At 39.3% G+C, this 12,903-nt stretch overlaps 1 protein-coding gene across 1 annotated transcript in view; it reads right to left on the minus strand.

The window, feature by feature from the left end:
• The window catches only part of THSD7B (thrombospondin type 1 domain containing 7B), a 313,731-nt gene that overhangs the window by 260,282 nt on the left and 40,546 nt on the right, over positions 1-12,903 (minus strand). The window contains exon 2 of the mRNA XM_071746457.1: positions 1,410-1,503. The gene's annotated coding sequence lies outside the window, so the exon portion shown is untranslated. The remainder of the gene's footprint in view (positions 1-1,409; positions 1,504-12,903) is intronic.

Here is a 12,903-nt window from a genome sequence, read left to right on the forward strand (position 1 = left end):
GAACCTGCATTTAAGTCCCTGATCTTTGAGCTCAACCAGCAACCAGTTACTCTGGAGAGGTCTCTCTCCAACTAAGGCATTTTAATTAGGCACTCCAGCACTTCAGACAAATACCAGTCATGTTGTGATCGTGACAGGAATGGATCAAGTCCTCTTACTGGAGGAGTTTTACACCATACAGCTCATTAAAACCATCACTGTGTGGCACTGGAAGGCAGGAGGAATGTCTCTCTGGGTCTCCCATGAGAAGCAGGAGTCTGACTTCTAAATGCTCCCTGCAGTGAATGTTCACACTGTTTATATACACTGGAAAAGCTCCAAAACAAGAGACATTAAGAAAGTCATACAAGAAAATAACATTTTAGAACTTCTGATTCAACCCAATAATTCAAATCTCTGCTTCTCTCATCCCCAGGGTAGACCAACCTGCCACTTATCCAGGGAGATTTTACATTAATTTCAAGCTATTGTGGATTCATCCACATTCAAGAGGAAACAGTTTTGAAGTCACAAAACCCATCCATGGTATGTGACACACCAAACAAGAGTGAGTTTCTGATGTAAATTGGCATGTTAATTTTTTTTGTAATAACTGAAGTATTTATGGCATGTTAAAATTCTTGATGCAGTTGTACTTATTAGTGATTAATCCTACTTTTATAGGCAAAAACCATAACATCCATATTAGTTTAAGGAGAGTTATAACACCTGTCTTCAAGACTTATCCTTATTGGCATAATCTTGATGATTTTCATTAAAATTATCAGTTATTAGAAGGTTAGACCAAAAAATTCCATTATATTCCTAACCTTATGAAAAGCAACATTGTCATAATACATAATACACAGCATCAGTCTTGATAAGAAACTGAAGATAAACCTGAAAATCACACATAATGAATATAGAGCAAAACTTTTAATTTCAAGCTGTATTTAAATTACTTTGAAACACTTTCTATCATGATAAATTAATGCAATTACATATAATCAGATATCGATTAAGTAGAGTGGAAGATAAAATGTTTTATCTGTTATCGGGTTTAATCCATTCTGGCATTTCAGAGGAGCAGGATTTCAGGTAAGACCTGAAAACCCAGCAAGCTGACCAGCAGAGTAATGCAGACAAGGAACCAGATTTATTGCTTTGCTCATGTCTTCCAGGTTAATTTAATTCAGAATTCACATTTCTGTCAGAACATAACTCCCAACACCTGGATAATGTAACACAGAATACAAGTGGCCTCACATGAAGCACAAGCTCAGAAATCTTAAGCATCCTTCAGAATGAGACACACAGGACCTCGTTCCTCACCAATATAAAAAAAAGCACAGTAGGGAAGTTTTTTGGGGAAAAAATGGGTCCCTCAGGTATAATGTAATAAATTTTTGCCTGTCTAGGTGGCTGCTCACCTCACACAGAAGAGCTGAGGAGGAACAACTTGCCCAGTGTCTTCAGCATTGCAGTTACCATCTGTGACAGGCAGAAAACAGAGTCACCAACTTTCTGTCAAGGGAAAGGGGAGGAATTAGTGACATTGGCTCCAACACTTCACACCCAAAAATGCAAAACAAGCAAAGGAATTACTCAGATGCTCAGATAGAAGTGTTGGAGAGGAGCCAGCATATCCAGAGCTGCACAAACAATGCTCATCAGAATTGTGGGGCAGCTCTCCAGGTTCAGAAAGAATGCTGGAAAAACAACACACCTTAAGCCCTTGATAACAGATGATAAAGATGCTGAGCTTGTTAATGAAGCACCAGTAGTGCTCATCAGCTCACCACACTGCCTTCATCTCAGCATTCAAAGGGTCAGTAAACAGCAATAAATCCCTGGGAGAAGCAGCCTCCTGCCCAAAACAAGAGGTTTCACATATGTTCATTCCTTGGGCAGGACTACAAAGATAACTGCTGCTGCTCCCCATGGAGCAAGAACAGAGATGACATTAAGTCAGAAAAAATAGAAATAAATTGGACACCATGAGACTGATTCTAATCTCACCCACCCCAGCCGAGCTCAATGGAGTCCACTGATTTACACCACAGCAAAGCACAATAAAAATTTGTCTGTGTGTCTGGGTTTGTACAACACAATTTGGAACAGTGGCTGTTCTGTCCAGATACGATAAAAAATTATTGCACAGGCAACATATGCTTTTTCCAGAAACATGAATAAATTACATTACGAAGGTCACCAACACATCAAATTTAGTTATAGTATATCTCAGCTCCCAGTGTGTCAACATGGCTAGCTGTAAACTGGCAAATAGGGAGGAAAAGCAGAGAAAAAACAATAAAACTTAATTTTAAAAAATTTACTTCACCAAGACTAGTCATGGTTAAATTCGTGGAATTGCTTAAATATGTTCAAGATGTGTGTTTCACTCTGAAAAACATCTTGCTTTCACAAAACTGATTAAATGGATCTGTTCAACAGCCTAATAGAGCTCTAGCCAATTAATATTCTGCACTAATAGATTCTCATGAAATAAAATAATGAGGTGTTGTTTTTGCATATTTGAAGGATTAGTCACAAGCATGCTTTTAATTTTGTTTGGTTTGCATGGAATCTTGCTCAGGAAAAAGAGGATATCATACATTATCTGTAATGGCTGGGAATACACAACCAGCCTTGAAAAGGCCACATGAAAATTTTCTAATGATCATTACAATGCATTTACATTATCTAATCCACTGCTAATTATCTTAATGACAGGATTGAATAAAACTAATTTAAATAACAGACTTACTTTAGAAACCTGCATTTCTGCTGAAAACACAGTATTAGATATAGTGTCCAAATATTACAAATAAATAAATATGCCTACAGATGACAAATAAATATCTTATTTCAGAGTGTTCAAAACTTAATTTCATTTCCAATGTCACTGAAATATCCAGCAGCTAAATCCTGATCTAATTGCTGCTTAGCCCAGGAAGATAAAAAGGCTCCGGGAAGCTTTTCCCTTTCTCCAGCCACTGCTCAGCTATCCAGGAGCTAAAGATGAGAATCAGATGTTTCCAAGTGACAGGCACCAGGTTAGTCCAAGACACATCAGAGTCTCCAAAGCATCCAACACTGCAATACAAAAGATTGATGGTCCAGTTTTGACTCCCCACTCCATAAATATTGCGCAGTAGAGAAGGGACCCCTTGGTCCTTCTGTGAGTTTCCATGGAACAAGAGGTTTCTTCAGTCATTCTGCATCATTTCTGTGGTTTAAGAGGGTTCAATCTAGCTCTGTTCCAACATGGAATTACACAGTATTTATTACTAAACTTAGAAAAAGATCAACTTAAACCGGCCTAAACCTGAGACATACTTTCAGCCTTTCCACATATCAGTTCCCCCTGAGTTCACTGAGAGTTCTGACCTTCCCTCCCCAGGTAAATCTTCCCAGGTAAATCTAGCAAGGACATCTGGGAGCACCATCCACTTAAAATACGTGAGGCAATTAGAATAATCCCAAACACTTTCAATAGCAACAAAATAATGCGATTGCAGACCATATGCATGGCTATAAATTGTTTGGCAGGTGTCTAGCACAAAGATAAGCATTATTAACCATGAATAAATTTTCTTAACACAAGCATAAGCAGTAATTATGCAATTATTTGCCAGCTACACACAGCTCTAAGCCATTCATTGTGATATTCCAAGATAATATGGATGTTCATAGTGTACTCTTTATCCTCAGAGATACCAGTATAATCTTCCCTGCCTGCTGCAAAAGCTGTTACCCAAAAAAAAAAAAAAATAATTCTATTCAGTCCCCAGCCAGAAGAATGCCTGGCTTGTAACAGCAAAGGCTGATCACCACAGACATGCAGTGCAGACCCTCCCTGGGGACATATTCCCAAAAAAATCGTTAATACTACCGCTACAGGTACTGAGTGTAACAAAATGTAAGTGTGTGCACAGTCACCTCCATCAAACTAGGAGCAGACACTCAGGTACAGGTGCAGATGTGCTCATGGCACGGGTGTCACATATACTGCCCAGCTTTTTATTTCATGAACACAGCCACACTAAATTGCTTTTACACCCATACGGAAAACAAACACTACATCTCTTTCCACTGACACGTGCGGAAGAAGACAGTCTTTTGGGGGCACCCCAAATTCATTCCAGCTCCAGCTGCAGAGACAGCCTGTGCAAAAAGTCATAGTCACACTCTGGCGCTGACACTCGATTCCACAAGCACCCCCCTTAATTTCAGCAGAGTGACTTTGCATATATGAGAAGAGTAGTTTGATTTCCTACACCTCTACTTTTTCATGTCCAAACATCAGCTAAGAATAATTACTCTTCTTCCAGAGGCATTTTAGAAAACCCTGGATTAAAAACTCAGAGTGTGAACGAGCTACATTTATACCTCAGGTTGACAACTCATCAGGAACCAAAACATGAAGTTTCACAGTTCTTTGGTAATTTACTACAATAACTGTAAGGGTAAATAACCCTGAAAGAACATCTGGTCTTATCACATCTGCATACAGGAAACTCTAAATTTCCATCTAAACCAGCCTGCTCTGGACTGGGAAAACCCAAGCCTGCACAACCTCCAGAATGGCAAAGTTGAACATAAATTCACCTTGGCCCATTTTCATGTATAAATCTTAACTTTCCTCAATACACAGGTGATCTCTATATTCTATATACAGGTGCTATTCTATATTCTATATTGGTGATCTCTATATTCAAATTGTAAGAATCTGTTTAGTTTTTTGGTTGTTTGTTGTTTTTTGTTTTTTTTTAGTATTTTTTGTTTATTTTCTCAAAGCAATGGAAGATCCTGGGCATTAAAAGCAGGAACACAAAACAACTGTACCGCCAATGAGTTACTTCATACCTTCCATCGATTTGTTTGGGGTGAAAACCATGAATCCTAAGTTTTCCCACCTTAGTTTTTGTACATCCTAAAAATGTAACAAAAGCAGTTTTGAATTTCGAAGTTTATAATTAAACTCAGCTAAGTGGATTATAATAAAAGATGTTCCAGCAAGGGAGCTCAAAGTGATACATTATGACTGCATTAAAGCAAACACCAGAGAATACACTTTCCATCAGTAAAAAAAGTATAATTAAAACGCTGATAGAGCAGAACAGTTCTGTGAAACGATGCTGCTGCTGCATCTCCTTCAATCTTAAGAGCTTCCAATGGACTCTGTGGGAACACAGTTGCCTTTCAAGAATAAAAAGTCTGTATGATTTCAGACCTTTCCAAAGAACCCAGTTCAGAAGATCAGTTAAGTGTAGCTGAAGCAAAACTTGCTTTGTTTGCACATGCACATGTGGAGCTCCAACCCTGCCAGGAGAGCCAGGAGATTTCAAAGTCAAGGATTCAGAAGTTAGTGAAAGGCACCCTGCAGGTAAGGAATATCAGGACAATTTTATTTTTAAACCTCTACAGCCCCCATGCCCCTCAAGCAGGGAGGAAAGACATTCAAGAACCAGAGTACTCCAACATTTCCAAAAATCCTTCAGTGCCTGACTCAGTATGTAAGTTCCCAAAGGTTACCCAAATCTTGGACTCCCCAGTGGTATTTAACTGCCATGAACATTTTGGTGCTCTTGGTATTATGTCTTAACACTCAAAATAGGCTCATTTACCTTCACAAATGTTCTTCAAGCTGCTATCATACTCCTCGCAGCAGGAACAAGCACAGAGCAATTAAGATCAAAATGCTCAAGACTGTCAATAGGTTTCTCTTGTGAACTCAGGCATTGATTTCTTTGGTTTTTTTCTGAGCAGCGGAACACAGAAAGTGTCCAATAACTTTTAAGTAACCTTTTCACACTGCTTGTGCACTTTTCTATGTTTATTCAAATACAAGGCAGGCTGCAGCAGTTCTAACCAAATATCTGCAAAGTCCCAGACACTGCCTCTGACAGGAGGATACCAAACACCCAGGGTGCAGCACAAGAACAGAGTATGTGTAAATAGTACTTTCACGCCCTGAACCTACATAAAATTGAGGTGTTTTTATGGGTTTTATGTGTATAACCTATACCTGGATGCTGTCTCATGGCAGGTTTTTTGGTCAGCACAGCAAAACACAACTCAGAATAAGCTCAGTTCTGCTTTCTCACTATAGCACATCCTGTCCGTGACAGCAAAACTTTATAGCTTTGAGGGGAATAAAGTTTCTTTTTGTTTATTTTTCAATGGTTAGAGAAAACTTTGAGTCCATTATCACTATACTACTCGACTGTAGCTTTTATCATTGGCACTGGATGAACTAAAAGTCCTTTCAAGCTCAGCTATATCTAAGAATTGCCGTCACAGTTGCATAGATCTTGGATTACTGTTAAATTGCAATTAAGCAGACAAAGGGGAAGGGAGCTGGCACTGCTTCCCAAGCCATTTCAGTAAATGCTATTGCAAGTTGTTCAAAGAGGATTACTCTCACTTCACTGACAAAACGCTGCACATAATGCACATTTAGCAGTTTAATACCATTTGAAAACCAGTATTTGAAATGATTTTCCTACAAAAGGCAAACCTGGAAATCAGACTCAGGACAAGCTCCCCACTCTGCCAGTTTGACCACTCACAATGAAGACAACAGAAAACCTCAAAGTCACCAATTACAAGGCAGCAAAGTTTCAAAAAAAAAGCAAAAGTCACCTCATAACCCCTGCTGCAGGAACAACAGCAGATTTTTCTAGCATTCCCATTAAAGTTCACCGAAATTAAATTGCTTTACTGCAGTGATTTTCTTCTGCATTTTGATACTACTTTATATTATTTGACACTAACACAGCATTGCGGGCTGTGGGTCAGTGTTTTTTTTTCGTCCTCCCTGGAACGTGGCCACCACACAGTTTATCAATCTTAAACACAAGGTCAAAGTAATACAATCAAGTACCACCAAGCATATGAACTCAGCAAAGACTTAGGTTCTGCTTAGCAGGGGAAGGACCATCTGCTTCCTTGCCACAGGACTAGAGGAGCTGAAGCATATCTTCAACTGAAATTGATATATTCTACACATTTTATTCTATGAAAAATCAGAGCAGCTGCCTGAATGCACACACCCAAGCATCTGACCAAACAAATTAACTACAGATAGACAGGAAAATGTTACAGTTTTAACCCCTCATTTATTTCCAGAGACAACACACATTGGGTTCAGTTTTGAGCCTCTAGATATTGGTGAGTATGGCTAAAACATCCCTGCTTTTGTACAAAGATGCTGAGGCCAATTTCAATACTTTTTGAATGCATAAAGTGCTCTTTCTGCTGTAACACTCGCATTAAGATTATTTTTTTTCCACAATATTTGTACCTCTGTTTGTATCTATTTGTTACTACGTTGTCTTTTTGTTACCTGGCTTTAGTCTATACCAGATAAGCCAATATGAAGGGACACAGAGATGCACAAGATAAATTCCATCTCAAAAAACTCATTTCCAAAGTGCTGAAATAAACATTTACTCCAATGAATCCTCTGCCATCAGCTGTTTAATTCAGCCCACTAAGGTACAAATTGGTAGGAAAGGGGAGGATATGGAGCACAACACAATGCAAACAATAAACTGACCACTGCAAAAAAGGGGAAAGCTACAGAGGAAAACTCTTAATCAAACACTGACACTGTGTTTTTGTCAAACATCACCAGTGAAATCTTCTAATGAAGATTCTTACAGCCAGGACTTCATCATTCCTACAGAAAAAACAAAACTGTTCATGTCAGGTCCTGTGTAAGAATATATACTTCAAATAATGGCTGTTAGAGTTGCCAAAGTAAATTAGTCGAATACATTTTGTGATGCCTCCCTATTGATTCATTTGCCTTCCACCCATTTAGTAACAGATGTCCCAGTCATTGATGCCAACTGGCCCAGGCAGGCATTGTAGTGAAAGGGTTAATAAAAATTATACTATTGAAACAAAACAAACAAAAAACCAAAGGACAGAGTGAAAGCTGCACACACGATTATTAAAAAAGAAAAGAAAAAAAAAAGTGACATTGGGATAAAGAACTTCTAAAAACTGCTTCTGAACACAGGGGCATAATACACAGCTTGTGCTGAAAAGCAGCATTTGGGTTTTAGCTGGAATTTATCTTCAGATGTACACAAGTCACCACTTACACCAAGCTTTTTCATGCTACTCTGCAAGACTTCTCGGGGAAAGGCTTCCAGACCTCATTTCCCCCCTGCAGTGACCATAGCAAGGAAAAATGTTCCTCCCCAGAAGATGCTCACAGCAGCTGAGAGCTCACAGCATCGAATCTCATTGTTTCCCATGGAGTGGAAGACACACCAGGCAAACCCTCTGGCTCAGAACCTGTCACTCAGATGTGTGCCTGGAACTCAGGAATTCCCAGGCACTTTGCAAGAGTCACAGAACCAGGCGGAGGAAAACGGTTTTCATATCAAAAGCTATTAATAGCATCATAGCATCTGCACATTTATTTGAAGGTGGACATGCTTTCACCCCAAGATTAACTATGCATGACAACAACAATAATACCAAATTGCCACAAGGGCTGTTAGAAAGAATGATCCCATCCTTTACAGCAGTTGGAGCATCGAATTGACTAAAGCTATATTTTAAAATTTGTTACTGTTACCTTCTTCATTCCCATCTCTTTTCCCCTGTAGCTGCTTATAGTCACTCACTGTATTTTATCACACTGGAAAGCCTAATCTCTTTAGGGTGAGAAATATATTTGCCCTGAACATAATGTACTATAACTCACACAGGGGTCCCTGACACTATTGCAGTATTGATAGGAAAAAATAATCATAATGATATCAACTGATAAAAGCCCTCAGTATAATATTATTTAAGCAAGGTCAATTGCCCATGCAGGTTGTTCTTACCAGAGTTCATGTTGCATCACTGGTCCCATCATCCTGACCTTCCCTGCTGTCATCCCCATTACAGTTCAATTAACAGAGGAGTCCTGCAGTGGCTTGATGAGCATCTGCTGCCTCTACCTGGCAGTAATTCAATAAGGATACGCCATAGGAAGAGATAATGAGAAGTCAGCCCAGTTGTTCTGTCTCCCCTCCAGGAGAGCAGATGAGTTGGATTTATAGGAAAGAACGTGACCTATGAAATTATCAGTTAATTTCATATTTCAGGGCTTCAGAGCTCTACTTGTAACTTGAAGTGTTCTCTGGTTTCTCTACTGCAGCCTACAAGGATCCAGAACCATTTTTCCTCGTGGGTCCCTGATTAACAACCCTCCCCCACACTGAAAGGATAAATCTTCCTGAAAGAAATTTCTCTCTGGCAGTTCTACCAAAGGAGTGGTTTCCACTCAGGCATTCAGCAGTGGTAGGTCTGAATTAAGAAATTAAGCACCCGAACATAGAACATGGGCCAAACTACTACTCAGATGGAATGAAAGTCATACCCATGTCAAATCTGTGTGAAACATTTACACAAAACCAGAATCTCCTAGGTTTTCCTATGCTGCAGATAGCATCAGCCTGCCTTTTCTCTCCCTGCCCCACAGAACACTGTGAGCAAAATTATCAACACAAAGTGAAGTAAGTCATCACCTCCTCCTCACTGGTGCCCAAATTCCAGTTCTCCATTTTCTTCAACACCTTTTTTACACATAACCCCCTTAACTCCCACCTATCCCCTCTTACTACCACGTTGCTTTAGAAACACCTCCTCCATCACTAAAAAGCCAAAGCCACCTACAGTCCCTTTACCTCTTAGAGTTGTCACAGTGACTACTTGAGGGATGTGGTTCTGATGTCTCCTGCAGAGATCTCTCCTCTCTCACCCACTCCTATGGATCAAACAGTGCTGAAAATGTTGAACTTCTCTGCCTCTACTCTTGAAATTTCCAATTTATTCCACTACTTCCCTCTTTTCTCCTTCTTTGAGTGCTAAAGCCAATTACATTTTTCTCTCTACACAGCTACCACTCGTGCTCAAACTTTGACCTACTCCTTAATCACCCAGATTCCTTCAGCTCACTCCTAGCCCCACATTTATTTTACCCACAGAGAGAGGCTTAGAGAGTGAGGACCTATTTGGCCTTGTGATCGTGATGTCCTTAGCAGTTTTGCAGCCCTGTTTCAACAATCTTACTCACTGAAACAGGTATTTTCAACTGGTTTTCTATTTTATGTCTCCTCAACAACATTAGGGTGCAGGTTTACTGAAGAATGGCATAAAGGGAGGAAAAAAAGAAGGTAACTTTCCTCCCTGAGCTCTGCTTCTGTAATGTGGCCAGTGAAGCACAGAGCATTTACATGTCTGCACAGTCCCTTCCCTCCACATCCATGGCATGGTTCCTCAGGAGATCAGCTTCATTTGAGACACATCCCTTCCCAGCACAATTATCTGCATTTCACTGACTGCCTACCTGCTCTGACCCCCCTTTTCCATGCGTATGGTCACCAGGATAATCCAGGTTGGCATCTCCCTATCCCAGGAGGCCCCTAGGTCCAACCTTCTGCTCAAAGTAGGATCAGACAGCTATGAAGCACACAAGATATTCTGTATGGTCCTCAACTTTTTTTTTTGCTTCTTCTTCCCACTAGAAGATGTCATCAACAAGCTCACACCAGCTGACATCAGCTCTCAAGTTGTGGTTTATCTCCTGCAAGTCTTACAACCAGGCAGCTTTCCCTCATTTCAATGCAATTCTCTCTCCTTTATTCAGCTCCCCCTTCTCTTTCACCTCTTCAGTTTAATCAGTTGCTGCACATCTACTCCATGCTTTTTCTCAGTCCCCAAACTCTTCTCATCCTCCACCTCTAGTTCTTTCACACACTATATCAGTTGATTTTACCCAAAAGAGAAGGGATACCATGTTATGAACCCTGCCAGCTTTCCTCAGCTGGATTGCTCAGGCTTTCCCACCCTACAATATTTTCTTCCTCCTCCTAGCTAGCCCTCTGTTCACCTGCATTTCCTCTCTGATTCCCTGGGGTCATTTTCATGCCTCCCACATTTTCTCCTCTGTTGTCTTCAGCTTCTTCTTTTTTTTCCTAGAAATACTTACAGAGGAAACGCTGCAGACATGCTACATTATATCCAAAATAGGGCACTATAACAATTTTAGAGTTGCAAACAATCAGCATTTAAGAAATGCTAGAATAAGATCACCTTGAAGGAATGTATTAAGAGAGTCAGGCTTCATGATTGCATCTATTTTTACCATATTACTAAAGTCTATATTAACAAGTAATTTAAATCTACCTTAGACTTCTTTTGCTTTTATCTATTCATCACACTTGCTTTCAACCCTCTCATAAAGCCTTACTCATACTCCTCTCTGAAGCAAGAAGGAAGTTTCTATAAAACTTTAAAAAACACAGTTATAAAAAATGCTATTTACTTCATTCTTAATACTTGTGCATTTCATTAAAAATATTTAACTATGTCAGGTTGAATAACTTAAAATTTGGTAAACACATAATGGACTAATTTCCATTTGGTTAGAGGAAGAATAAAGAGTCTGTACACCAAAGGCTACCCAAATCAGTTCACTGGCTCCTGTTGTTCTGAAGTTGCATCTCATTATTAATAGCCAAGTAAAACATATTTAGTCACCCTGGGCACATCTGTAAGCTGCAAGCAAGGAGTATAAAACACTGTTATAGGGGAAGGACCAAGACCCACTCACAGGGTGTCAATAAGGAGTATTTTAAAAACCAGATGGTCAGTGAGGCTGCCCCAAGTCTCATTTGCACACTAGATTTGCATCTTGTGCACTGGAGTCCAAGGTGGTTAGAGTAAGCTAAAATTTCTTTTTTTTTTAGGAAGACATTAAAAACCCACATACTAGTCGAGACAAACTTCTCAGACTTCTGCAGGTTAAAGAATTTTAACATTTTTTTTCCCCAAAATTAGGTGAATTAATGAGTCGACTAATGCATAAACATTTGTAGAAGGATGCACACGGGTGGATAATTTACCAGACTTGAGCCTTCATTTTCCATGTGTTCCAGAATTCAATTAAAAATAGAGTCAACTTTCAGGAGAAATAGGTGCTGGCACAATGTCTTTTCGTGGATTTACACTTGGAGCTTACCAGCTTCTGCAGTGAAATGGCAGTACTTGAAACTAAATAAAATCCCTGCTGTTGATAGCTTCCCAAGTCTGAGACATTGTTACTTGCTGAAAGCATTTGGGACTAGTACTATAAACACTTTTAATATTAAAATCTGCATTTGTTCTCAGGCTTCTATTGCAGATTATTTGTACTACTTTACCCTCCTCTAGCATCTTCTTCCTTCAGAAAGACGGGAAACCGAACTGCATGCAGGACTTGATAGCAGCAGTAATCCAATGGATATGATTACAAAGAAATCTAAGTAAATATATAAGTATATATATTTAAGTATATATATATAAGTAAATATAAATAAGAAGTAAATACACGGCAAGCTTTGGGCATTTCTTTAAAAACTGCTCTACCAGACAATATTTTGCAGAGGCAGCACAAGAGCTGGGTTGTAATTTTGCCTATTTTTTTTCCCTTATGTGGTAAAACTAGTGGGAAATTGGGTTACTACTAGAGTTAGAACTACATTTACTATGTAGTTTTTGTTCAGTACATGAATCTTGTTTTTAAAGGACTACAATTGCTTTGAGTTATACAAAAAGATTGATCTGAAGAAAGTAGAAAATGTCTCCTGTCCTACTTCTGAGATTTTGTTGTGCCAGCAATTGTTTCTTAGGATGATTCCACCTTCTATGTCAAAGGAAAAAAAACACAGATAATTGCTTGTCCTGTGGAAAGATTTTTCCCCTGACTTACAGGAAAATGTGCATTTGCAAATATAAATCTGCTTAAAAACATGGGCTCTACTTTTCTGTTCTGTTGCTTTTCCTGCTAGGCAGAATTAGCAGTGATTTGGAGTCTGTGTTAATGAACGCCAAAAGCAATTTGGCATTCTCTTGTCAAGGACCTCTGGTAAC

This window comes from Heliangelus exortis, chromosome 6 (genome assembly GCF_036169615.1).
Source record: "Heliangelus exortis chromosome 6, bHelExo1.hap1, whole genome shotgun sequence".
NCBI classification, from domain to species: Eukaryota; Metazoa; Chordata; class Aves; order Apodiformes; family Trochilidae; genus Heliangelus; species Heliangelus exortis.